We start from the raw sequence: 12,534 nt of genomic DNA on the forward strand, positions 1-12,534 counted from the left end.
ATGTCAATCTTATTTGTGGAACATTGGATAATTATTGCTGAACACTAAACAAATATGGTGGTTGTTTATCATCTACTCGGTAAAAGATCTTTCCTTACAAACAACTATAATTCTTAAATTATCACTATTCTGTTTCCACAAAAAACTTATTTCTCTATACATAAATAAAACTAATGTTATTCTTCATAATATAATTCTAGCATAAAATAAAATCCAAATTTTTATGGGTGATAGTAGAAGTAGTTTATATTATGAGAGTTAGGCTTCTCCACTTCCTACATAATTATACCAATCCAAAATAAAGTATTAATCAGATTACCCCTTTCTATATAACTCTTTCTCTCTGTCTAGTTCACACACACACACACACACACACACACCTGGCCGCGTATAATGCATTAGCAGGGCTAGAAACAAAATATCAGGTTGATAAGAAAGTTATTGCAGTTTTTAACTTTTAAATTCAGATGAACATATCTCGGCTCAAACAAAAATTTATTGATTGAAATAAGCACCATCAGCATCAACACACTTTTGGCAACGCAAAACAAATATATTTATTCCAGTAACGTAAAAATCTTGCATTCTGGTGGTGATAAAGTCGTTTTTTTTATATTTCTTAGTTTTTTTTTAAAGAATTTCTCATGCAGAAAGTTGTCAAGATACTTAAAAAAAAAAAAAAAAAAAAAGTGGGAGTTGGTATGGCAGCCGAGGCAGTGTTTCGTAGCCCAATTCGTTTAACTTCTGCAGGGTTAGTTTAGCAATATGCAGTTGAGCATTGTTGTGGAGGAGAATTAGATCTTTTCTATTGACTAATGCTGGGTGTTGTCGTCGAAGTTTTTGAAGCATTTCATCCATTTGTTGACAGTACTTCTTCTCTGCTGCAATGGTTTCATCTGCATTCAAAAAACTGTAATGGATGAGACTGGACGCAAACCACCAAACAGTCAGCATGACCTTCTTTTGGTGCAACTCTGACTTCGGGAAGTGTTATGGAGCTTAGTAGGTGTCTAACCACTGAGCTGAGCATCGCTGGTGGTTGGTGTAAAGAACCCATTTTTTCATTGCAAGTCACAACCCAGTCAAGAAATGGGTCATTCTTGTTGCATAAACGAAAGGAAGATGCCACTTCATAATGGTGTTTTGGTTGTTGTTCAATTCGTGAGGCACCCATTTATCAAAGTTTTTTGTCTTTCCAATCTCTCTCAAGTGGTTGGAAATCGTTGTATACGTTACGTCTGATTCAGAAGCAAGTTCTTGAACAGTTGTGCATGGATTGGCTTCGACTAAGGCTATAATTGATCGTTGTCAGCATCCGATGTCTGACCACTACACTCATCATATCCAAGATTCTCGTCGCCGCCACAACATTTCTTAAACCGCCATTGTGCTGTGCATTCAGTAATGGTTCCTGGGCCAAACGCTTTGTTGATATCGTGAATTGTTTCACCAGCTTTTTGGCCTATTATGAACTGAAATAAGAAAATTGTGCAAATTTGCTTTTTTCTATCTTGTAATCAACGTTCTGAAAAGAAGATATAATTGTTTGGAAACGATTGTAATTTAAACGATTAGAGCAAAAACGCTCTTTAAAATGATATATAAAGTAAAGGTATTATAATGTAAACTTATTTGAAAATACATCATTTGATATCAAAATGAAAAATTTCGCAACCTAATAGAAAAGATTAAAAAGTGTTTGTAATATCTTTCTTTTAAAATGTATCACTCTCCATTTCTATTTACCCTTCACTCTTTCTTTTGCTATCTCCTCTCTCTATTTAATCTATCCCAACCACTTACACCTCTATTCTATCCATTCTTCTATCTTCAAAAAAGGAAATAAAATTGTAAGAAATTCAAATGAGCTTCCAGTCTTAAAGTTATTACTCTCTGACAACACCAAATTTCTTCTATTCTTCACATCAACACTAATGAAACACATTTCTTAATGTATTTTTGTTTCTCCTTCAATCGTATAATGAAACAAATACTCGCTTATATTTATTCCTAGGCAACATCAATTTTGTTGTCTACAAATCTTAAAATCGATTGGACATAAAATGTAAGCTTGTCGATGTTTATCTCGTTCCCACGGCAGAAAGATGTGACACAAGGTCGAGAAAGTGAAGTTTCAAAAATCAGCCTCCTAGTGGAAGAGCACTCTGGCCTGCAAAAAATGCCTGGACAGCCCTGTTGGCATTCCGTAGTAAGGGCCCCTCATGTGATTGAAAAGGATAAGAAACAAAGCCTGTTAGGGTGAACCTTCTAGAACTGTACAGAACACGGGACTATACATCTCAGCCAACAGAGAAAAAAACATCTCAACTATAGTCTAGACTCGTCTTTGCAATCGAGGGCAGGCATGGATGAATACAAACCTTACTGGCTGTTCTGGGCTATTATATGTTAACTAACAGTAACTAGATAGTCGAAAATTGCAAACAAATACAAAAAAAACATTTTCTGTAGGTTTGTCTATCACACTTAAATGTGAAATAGGGTATTCGCCCTTACCGTGCAAATTGAATGGACACATCTTTAAGGATATCCATGGTCCTACCAGCTCAGACTGTCTGAAGATACTGGCTTTCTGACCTAAAGGTCCTGGATATGACCTAAAACTATATCCGATGGTGAGGCCTCACCCTCCGGGCTTTGGAGAGTGTGAAGCCACCCTTTAATTGCCATTGCTCCCAGGTCCACTCTGACCCGGAGTGGTAGTACCTGTTAGGGTCACAACTATGGGTTAAATAGAATCTGACTTAAAAAAAATATACTCCATTAAAAATCGTTCCTCAAAATAACTAGATTTGGCATTAAATAACCTGAAAAAGGTTGATATGCTGTAAAACAAAACCAACCAACCAACAAATTCTGACCTAAAATGCACCAAAGATTAATGCTATTGTTTTTATCGTTTTCCATTTGCAAAACTCAATCATGTTCAGCAAAGTCAATAGTAAAAACAACTATCCTTATTATTTGGATTCAACAAACTACTTTTATTCTGTTGAGTGTCATTTTCACAATGTTTCCGTCGATGTAACCTCCGACCTTCTTTAGGTGTATCTGTTCAAACTCGGGAATCTTTCTGTTGGACTCAGGAATTTGGATGGAATTTCAAACAGAACTCTTTATTTAATTCATGAAGATAGCATGGTCTCGTTCTATCAGCCACAACTGGATAGAGGTCGTAAATATTTTGCAATCATATTTTCGGTCACCAACACTGAGGATTGAACCTTCAAAGGAATGTCATTTTTACAACTGCATTTTTCAAGTACTCTAACCACTGCGCCACAGGTCCTTGCAGGCACTTCTAGTATGAATTTTAGGTGCCTTAAATTCACACTAGAATTGTCTGCAAGACGAGAACAGTAATCCGAAGAATCCAAATAATACGAATTACAAATCCTCATCTAAAAAAATTCAGAAACATAATAACAATTATCCTATACAAAACAACCAAACCAAACACCATGAATAAATATTTAAAGATATAAAGAACTTGAAGCATAAAATCCTTTACCAAAATGAACGAATTCAGCATTAAATAACCTGAAAACGGTTGATTATACCGTAAACCAAAACAGCCAAGGATATCCGTTGTCGTTTGTTGAATGAAAGAATCGTAAGTTGTTTTTCATCTGAGGAAAATACTTTTTGTAATTAGAAACCATCTCCGATTCTCCAGCATCAATAAGAAAAGAAAAAAAGCATGTATTCAGTTTCAATCAACCATTTTATATAGTTTTGTACAAAACAAAGAGTGCGCGTATCTCTTTCGCTTCTTAACGGTTAAGTATCTGTCATGATAGTTTTTAATTATAACGCCATGTTTTTAGTTTTACTCTTTTGTCGATGCCGTGGGTTTTCCTTTGAGGAATTCCAACGTTTATTCTTGTATAACAAACACCATTGAATGTAGATACATTTGAAAGGCCCAGATCGAACAGATTTCTTCCTCGTCATCAAAAAGCTGTAATTGGAGTTGAAGAATTTATTGGATTTGGTTGTCAGCCTTTTTGAGGAATTGTTGTTGGGAAATCTTCCGTTTACTAATGGATCTAGTGTAGCAATCTGTCTATTCGGTTTCAAGAACTCGTCAGATCCATGAACAAAGTTTCTTTCTTAGAACTACCCACCTGTGGAACTCTATACTGCAGGGCTGCCTTCTAACTTATTATAACATGGTCGTTTTCAAGCCCAATGTTAACAAGTTCTCATCTTAATTAAATTCTATACACGTTCGAGCACTATCAATCATTAGTGTTGTCTCACTGATCACTTTACACAGATTAACACTTATTCTCGAGTGGCCTTTGACCTTGATAATTATCAGAGGTAACACAAAATGAAACTTTGCTACTTTCCACAAGATAGAATGATTGGAATGGCTGCTTCAATGAATCTATCCAAGGACCCAGAGAACATTTCCCACAGACATCCTAAGAAAGGACTGGATGACTTTGAACCGATCAAGAATGAAGGTTGAAAGGTGTTTTGAGGTTTTTATAATTTATTTTCTGTAAAATTACAAATAATAAACAATTAGGCACAAGGCCAACTCGAAAAATGGGGAGAGGGTCTGTGTTCATCCTTGTCACTAATTTTTAATTGTCTTAGGGGTATCTCCACCTAAAGTTCTTATGGGTATCTCCAGCTAAAGTTCTCACCCGCAACAATGATTCCAGGGCCATCAAATCGATTTTTTTTTCATAGTTCTGTTTTGAAATATTGTTTTATTTAGCAATTGTCTACAAACGTTTCTTTCTTTAGAGAGAAACTTAATTTTTAACAAGTTGTAATCTATTTCTGAATTGAAAGTAAATGGCAAATTAATTAATTTCTTTTCCTTTCTTTATGGTCTCATTTTAAAGATGAATACATCGAAATTACCAAAACATAATTGTTTATTTATATGAATGAACGAGAAGTATTTGATTTCAGATTTTCAACAAAGTTATGAATGTAATATTTATTTGAAATTAACGTTTTAAGTATTTCAAGTAGCAAATAGTAAGCTGATGAAGTAAGTTATTCTGTGTGTTTGGATGTGTGTGTGTGTATATATATATAATGCATATTTTGGCAGCAAGTCATTATCCAAGCACATCTGATTGAACATGACCGAGTTATTCTTTTTTACGATTTTTCTGGATATCTTTTCGATTCACCGAGTGGTCTTTTTTTATTTCAACCGGCATATCGTACAGAATGGCGCCCAAAAATTGTTGTTCAGCCATATTCTACTCAAGCACTTTCTATTGGTGCGTCCGATTATCATCAGGAGCGGTTGTTGTTGTTTTCTTTTCCTTTGAGGCTTGGTGTATTTATAGTTTTTTATTGGTTAAAGGTGGGCGCAGGATGGTTAGGGGCGAATTATTTTTAGTTTTAATTTCAATTTTCTTATTTTATAATTTATTTAGTTTCTTATTAGTTATTAAATACTGTTAGTATATTGACTCGGTGTTCAATGAGATCCGGTCGAAAAGATATCCAGAAAAATCGGAAAAAAAGAATAACTTTGTAGTGTCCAATCAGATGTGCTTGAATATATATATATATATATATATATATATATATATATATATATATATATATATATATATATATATATATATATAGGACAGCTCTCAAACGTTGTTACATTTTGCGTTTGTGTCAGCGCTGGATGTTGTGTGTTAGATTTGTGTATATGATCACTACATATGCTTTTATCTTCAGTTTTTATTTCTCTTCTGCATTTCATAAACTCTTTCCATTATGGTTGCCTATGTGTTGATGATCTGGATCATTTTTTTTAGCCCCCCACCCTCACCCTATTCGTCCGTTTGTTTTTTCGAACTTTTCTCAATAACCACACCTTGGATATTTTTTGAAATTTTGCACAAACATTAGTTCTGGTGAAAGTAAATTTTTGCCAGAACGGATTTTCCGGGATAACACCCTCCCCCTCATACGGAGGCCATTATAGGTGTAAAATTGCCCCAAAATCGTTTGTCCATTTGCACTTTTCTCAATAACCACGCTTGAATTTTTCAAAAATTTTGCACAAACATTAGTCATGGTGAAGGTAAATTTTTCACTCGTGGAGGAGGACTCCTGCATGTTTTTTTTTTTTTTTTTTTTTTTTTTTTTTTTAATGAATAAAAACATTGTTACTGGAATTTAAGTTTCTATTATTTGATATTAGGTTTTTGACTAGTGATGAGAAACATTGTTGAGCAGTTATGTCTGGGCTGTCTTGACTTTCGGTACAAGAGCGCAGTTTTGCTAAAAAGGGTGATTTCATTATCACACTCCTCACAACTTCTTAGTATTTTGTTTACTCCTTGTCAAGTGTTGGCTTTTGCTGCAACACTGTGTGTGTGTGTGTGTGTGTGTTAAAACTTGATAAAGGAATGCTCAATATTATAAATAGAGCATTAATGTCTTGATGCCTCCGTTCAGTCTCGAAAGACAAAGGATACCTCCTGTAGGAGCAGCTGTGTATGAAATTGTGAGGCAAGGGTTGCATAATCCCTAACCACACCTCTCCTGAATTGGCACTGTTTGAGTCCAATGGCAAGGAGAAGTCTATGACGGCTGGTAACAATGCCGAGATAAGCGGAGAGCACATACAGCACCTGGAAGTGTCAAATGGCCACTCATTTAGTACTGACCAGGTTCAATGTTGCTTAACTTCGGTGATCGAGTGGGAACCGGTGTGTCAACGTAATTATGCCGTATATAGCATTAATGTAAGACAAAATAAAACGATGAAAAATAAAAATTTATATTATTAATTCATCAAAAGTTCAGAATCAAGGAATATAATGAAAGATTTTCTGATTCTAAGGAATTTTAAAAATTGGGTTTTTTATTTCTTCAGAGGAACTAACCAACAAAATAAAAATATAGAATTGCTAGTCAACATAAAAATTTTAAACTTTGCAAACTGCAATGTTCAAAAAAGTGATTTTAAGTTCTAGAAGCATATTAAAAGTGACGTCCAAATATAGTGAAATGTCAAAATCCGATCAATTAAATTTGTGGATAAATAAATTAAAGTAAAACATTCGTAATATTATATATATATATATATATGCTTATCCAGTTATATTTCACCCTTTATTTATACCAATCCTTTAATTTACGAAGCTTGATGTAATTACAGAGCATATACAAATAAATGATAAAAAGTCTATATTCCAAATTCTAAGATGTTACCCATCTTACTGTTTCTTTCTTTCAGCAAGTTAAAATGTTCAATTCTTCACAGCACCTGTTTCATAACGCAAGATCATTCATATAATTATTATGTCGATTTTTTAAAAATATTTTCTGCCCTGACTCATCAAAAGAATCATTAACTTTAAAAGAAAATAAAAAGAATATGGACATGATAATATAAATCTGAAGAAATCGGAGAAGTAGTTGCGATTGTGTTTTGTGATACGAGTGACCCCCAAAAAACGGGCCCCATGTACACTTTATGTGATATCTCCTTTATTTATTTACCGATTGCCCTTATTTTACAGAATATGGCAGAATCAACAACCGTGAGTACACCAAGACCCCAGTGGGAGATGGGATAAAGAATACACTGTGTTAAATTTTACTACAAGACAGGCTAGTTTAAGAAAATCTAGGACAGTCTCATGCATCAGTTCGAATGTTAAAAGGCTCCATCTAAAAGCAGAATTCAGAACTGGGTGGACCACTTTGAGAAGTATGGGACCGTGGAGAACCTCAACGCTGCCAGAGAGAACCATCCAAGCCACTCGGGATGTCCCAAGAAGCAAACAGCCGAGCTGGTCGAAAGAGTGAGAGAGTCTCTCCAGCAGAGTCCGAAACGCTTTGTGTGTAAGCGAAGTCAGTCCTTCGGTATATCCCGTGAGACTTGCAGGAGAGTGCTGGTGAACGACATCAGGGCTTACCCATACAGAATACAAACGCTGCAGACCCTTACAGCCTCAGGCAAGAAGCAGAGGAGGGCTATGGCAGTCAAGATGCTTGAGAAGATCGAGGAGACACCAAGTTTTCTTAATTTCCTTTGGACCTCAGATGAAGCCCACTTCTATCTTGATGGAAAGGCGAACTCCAAGACAAATGTCTTCTGGGGGTCCTCCAGATCCAATGAAGTAGCCACCAAGCCCCTGCACTCTCATAAGTGCACGGTGTGGGCTGCAATCTCAGCCAGAGGCATCATCGGACCAATCTTCATCGAAGAATCTGACGCAGCAGTGACAGTCACCAAGGAGTGGTATGTGGAGGTCTCCAAAACCTTCAAGAGTGAGCTCCAGACCATCTGCCCGTCACTCATGAGCAAGTTCTGGTTCCAGCAGGATGGAGCAAGTTCTCACACCTCAAACCTGTCTCGAGATTGGCTGAAAGAGAACTTCGGAGGCAGAGTAATCAATCTCAAGACTGATTTTGAGTGGGCACCCCATAGCCCGGACCTAAGCCCCTCCAGATTTTTTTCTTTGGGGCTATCTTAAGGACAGAGTCTACGCAGGGAAACTCAGAACCATCACAGAACTCAAGGAAGCCATCAGGGAGGAGATGAAAGCCATTACCAATTTGGTCTGTAAGAATGTCATGGACAACTTTGTGCTGCACCTCAAGAAATGCATGGAGCTAAATGGAGGCCATCTAGAACATATGCTGTAGAACGGAGAAAAAAAGGCCAAAGACCCTAGTGTTTTGATGTGATGTTTTTAATATAATAAACTAGTTATGATCAAAGTTTCATTTCATTCGGACAAAACACTAAGAAACAGGGCCTAATTAGAGTTGGGGGCCTGTTTTTTTTTTTTGGGTCACCCTGTATTTACGATGAGATATATATCACGCTTTTATTTGAGGAAAATTTTGACTGAGCACACTAGCGTAAGTTGGAAAGATATAAAAAGCTACAAGAACTCTTTTAGAAATAACTGGAAAACCATTGTATTTCCCACTGAAAACTGATGCTGAGGTTTTATTGCTAATTCAACCTCTATGTTCTTCAATAATCTATGGCTTTCTCTAGCAGACAAGAAAATACAAGACAAGGTTCTATCTGCATCAGTGGCAATCTCACAGAGTAATAACAGTCAAACAAGGTCTGGTAGTATTGTAAGATAGTGCTGGGGTGTTCTGGATTAGTGATAATGATGCTTCGGCTCTGAAACCATGCCTGACCCCAGAGGCATCATCTGTCAAAGGCTTTGTTGAAAGCAATGCTGCCATACAATCAACAGTTATTGTATAAACACACACACACACACATATATATATATATATATATATATAATTATTTACTATAATAATTAAATACCTACAGGTGTCACGATTAACGCCAGTCGAGAGATTTTAACCTCGGCAACAGAAGTTATGTCTGGCTTCATTAGCAAGGACCCGAACCACTCGGCTACCAACAACTGTGAGAGATACAGTTGAAATTAAACATTTATTCTTTTTAAATGCTTTTAACGTCAGTCACAGTGATCTAGTCATTATATGACGATCTACGCATATGAGCTAAGTTGACCGATTTTATTACAACTGAAAGTGCTCAACGATAAGAAACAAGTTTCTTAAAGGGGCTGACATAATTATTTACTATAATGATAATTAAATACCTACAGACACTAGTGTTTCATCCTTTTGGGAATCATCAGTGCAGGGTGTCATGATTAACGCCAGTCGAGAGATTTGGACCCTGGCAATAGAAGTCATGTCTAGCTTCATTATTCAGTCTCAAGAGACAATGGATAATCCCTGCAAGAGTAACTGCATGTGTAATTATGAGGCAAAGGGTTGCACAATCCTTAACTACACCTCTCCTGAATCGGTACTGCTTGAGTCCAGTTGCAAGAAGTTCAGGACAACTGGAACAAATCCTGAGATGAGCAGAGAGCACATACAGCACCTGGAATTCCCAAATGGTCACCCATTTTATTACTGACCTGGCTCAATGTTGCTTAACTTTGGTGATCTAATGGGAACCAGTGTGTCAAGGTGATTATGCTATATATATATATATATATATATATATATATATATATATATAATTCTTGGGTATGACCATGACTAATTTTAGAAAAGCTTTGGTTTCTTCTTACTGACCAGAGTAAAAAGATTTTGATCCATTTAATCTGGATTTCATTTTTTTGCTTTAAAAAATATTTTTAAAAAGTTAATGGCACAAAAGACATCTTGTAATAACCTATACTTGGATTTCCATTCAACTGATAAAGTGCATTGAAGTGCAGATCTATTTTCAAAATCAAAACGTAGATTTTCTAAGGTTCAATCCGCCAAAGAAAATAATAGGAATTTCTGAAAGTAAAATCAGAATGAGTATGATTCCTCAAATAATGACTTAAGTGAAAAGAGAGAAATAGGGTCGATGGGCGTAAAAGAGGAATGGAAACTGGTTGGCTGTTGCTAAGCAACCATTTTCTGTGGTAGAAACAGGCTACCATTAAATGATGTGCCTTTACAAATAATAGTTATTTTGTTTTTTGAATAAAAAAATTTCTTGGAAAGAGTGGGAGGTTTCCTTTTCCCACACATTCTTTCATTATTTATCCACTTATATCTTTCTCTGTTCGAAACTTGTTTTTTATGACTGTTTATATCACAAGGTAAAATGTCAACTGCCAATATTTATATCATACTAGCAGAGAGACCCGGGATTGCCCGGGATTGAATGATGATCAACAAATATTTCACACTCCTATATTTTTATTGTCATTGAAATCTGTGAAATCGTCCGGGAGGACGCTTCACATGCTTCCGTGCAGTAACTTAGTCCAAAATATGTTATTCTACATTGCACTCTAGAGAACCTACTGTTTCTTTTATAAAATTATTTTATATAAACTGCTTTCCAATTCACGAAAAAAAACGTTAAGAAATTTACGTGCGAACCTACAGTTCACGTCAATCAAAGAAAAAAAAAAACATGCTATCAACTTACCCGCAGTAGAATTTTCACAGCCCATTGTTTTATTATTGTTGCTAAACGACGACATGGAAAAAATGGCTTCACTGATGATAGATAAATTAAAATAACAGTTTCGATTATCGGTAATTATCGGAGGTATTCTGAGACAAAAATTAACTAAGATCAGATAAGATAAACTTATACACTAAAGGTCTGTAAATTTTAAAGAAAATCTGTTCAGCCATTTTGGAGTCTATAAGGAACGAATTCGCACACACACACGCATATATGCAAAAATATATGTTCATTTAGAACTGCTATATTATCATCAAAAGAGCCTACTGTTATTCAAATAAGGCAGCATATTTTGAAAGATTATTTTTATATATATATTAGTATTGACCCAAAACGATTAGCTAGAAAGTGAATCCTAATTTGCAAATCTAATTCTCTCTCTCTCTCTCTCTCTCTCTCTCTCTCTCTCTCTCTCTCTGTATATCTGCATAAACTAATGCGAAAATTTTTTTTCCATTTTTTTCACTCATATTACTATCCAACGGGTTGCTGTAATTTAAATTGGTAATACATCATAATATTTTAAAACACTGAATACATACTATAAAAATATAGTTCTTTGAACGTCTAATTTGCATAACTATTTTTTAAACAGTTCATAATAAATTAGTGTTTGAGCTTATTAATTTTTTGGACGCTGACCAAGTTAAGCAATTTTTAACTAAAAAGATGATAGGCAATTAGCAAAATTATTTGATAACGTATGGTTAGAAAACTGAAATATCGGCCGTGTCATCTTTTTAGCTATGTTACTAGGGCTGATACTTGCCATACAGGGTTGGAAGGGTTAATTTGTAATTTTATTGTTCTATTTTTACCACATATATGCAAGAGTTTCATTGATAAATGATGAAAGTTTCTTGGTGGACTTTTGATGGTCTGGCTTGATTTTCAGCAATTTGCCTTGTGTTTCTAAATTGTAAGTTAAAAAAGCCCTTTCGCGGATTTGATTTTGAATAACTAAATTGTATGTTGAAACAAAAAGAGATCCCCATCCACACACAGCATTGCTCAAGCAAATTGATTTCTTTCTTTTGATGTCATTATGAATTTATTTAAAAGATAAATAAATTTGGATCATTTGGACTACTGTTCTCATCTTCAGTGTTATTTTCACAATGTTTCAGTCGATGTAACCTCCGACCTTTTTAGATGTATCTTGTCAAACTCTGGAATCTGCGCAGAATTTCGAATGCGAGCATTTATTTAATCCACGAGGTAAAGTCCAAAGTAATTTGCAATTGCATTTTTTAGTGTCGTTGAGGATTGAACCTTCAACCTCCAGAAAACTGTAACTTTACAACTGAATTTTAATAGGTACTTTATCTACTATGTTTGAGTTCGACAGGAAGATTCCGAAGTTCCAAACAATGCAAGTAAAAAAGATCAGATCGACTGAAACATTGTTAAAATAGCATTTTAGTGTTGTGTTTACAAAAACTTATGAATGAAATGTTTATTATTTAAAATTTTGTTTTCAAGTATTTCAAGTAGCGAATTTTGTGATATGGCAAATCCAGCTCATATGTATATATATA

General features: G+C 35.1%; 1 protein-coding gene and 1 pseudogene across 8 annotated transcripts in view; one reads left to right on the forward strand and one right to left on the reverse strand.

Annotated features, from left to right (window-relative positions):
• Window positions 1-12,534, forward strand: part of LOC145243675 (ELKS/Rab6-interacting/CAST family member 1-like) — a 412,696-nt gene that overhangs the window by 245,859 nt on the left and 154,303 nt on the right. The window lies entirely within an intron of this gene.
• LOC145244258 (5S ribosomal RNA) lies at window positions 9,890-10,007 on the reverse strand (annotated as a pseudogene).

Source organism: Euprymna scolopes, chromosome 22 (genome assembly GCF_053919585.1).
Source record: "Euprymna scolopes isolate OS-2025 chromosome 22, ASM5391958v1, whole genome shotgun sequence".
NCBI lineage: Eukaryota > Metazoa > Mollusca > Cephalopoda > Sepiida > Sepiolidae > Euprymna > Euprymna scolopes.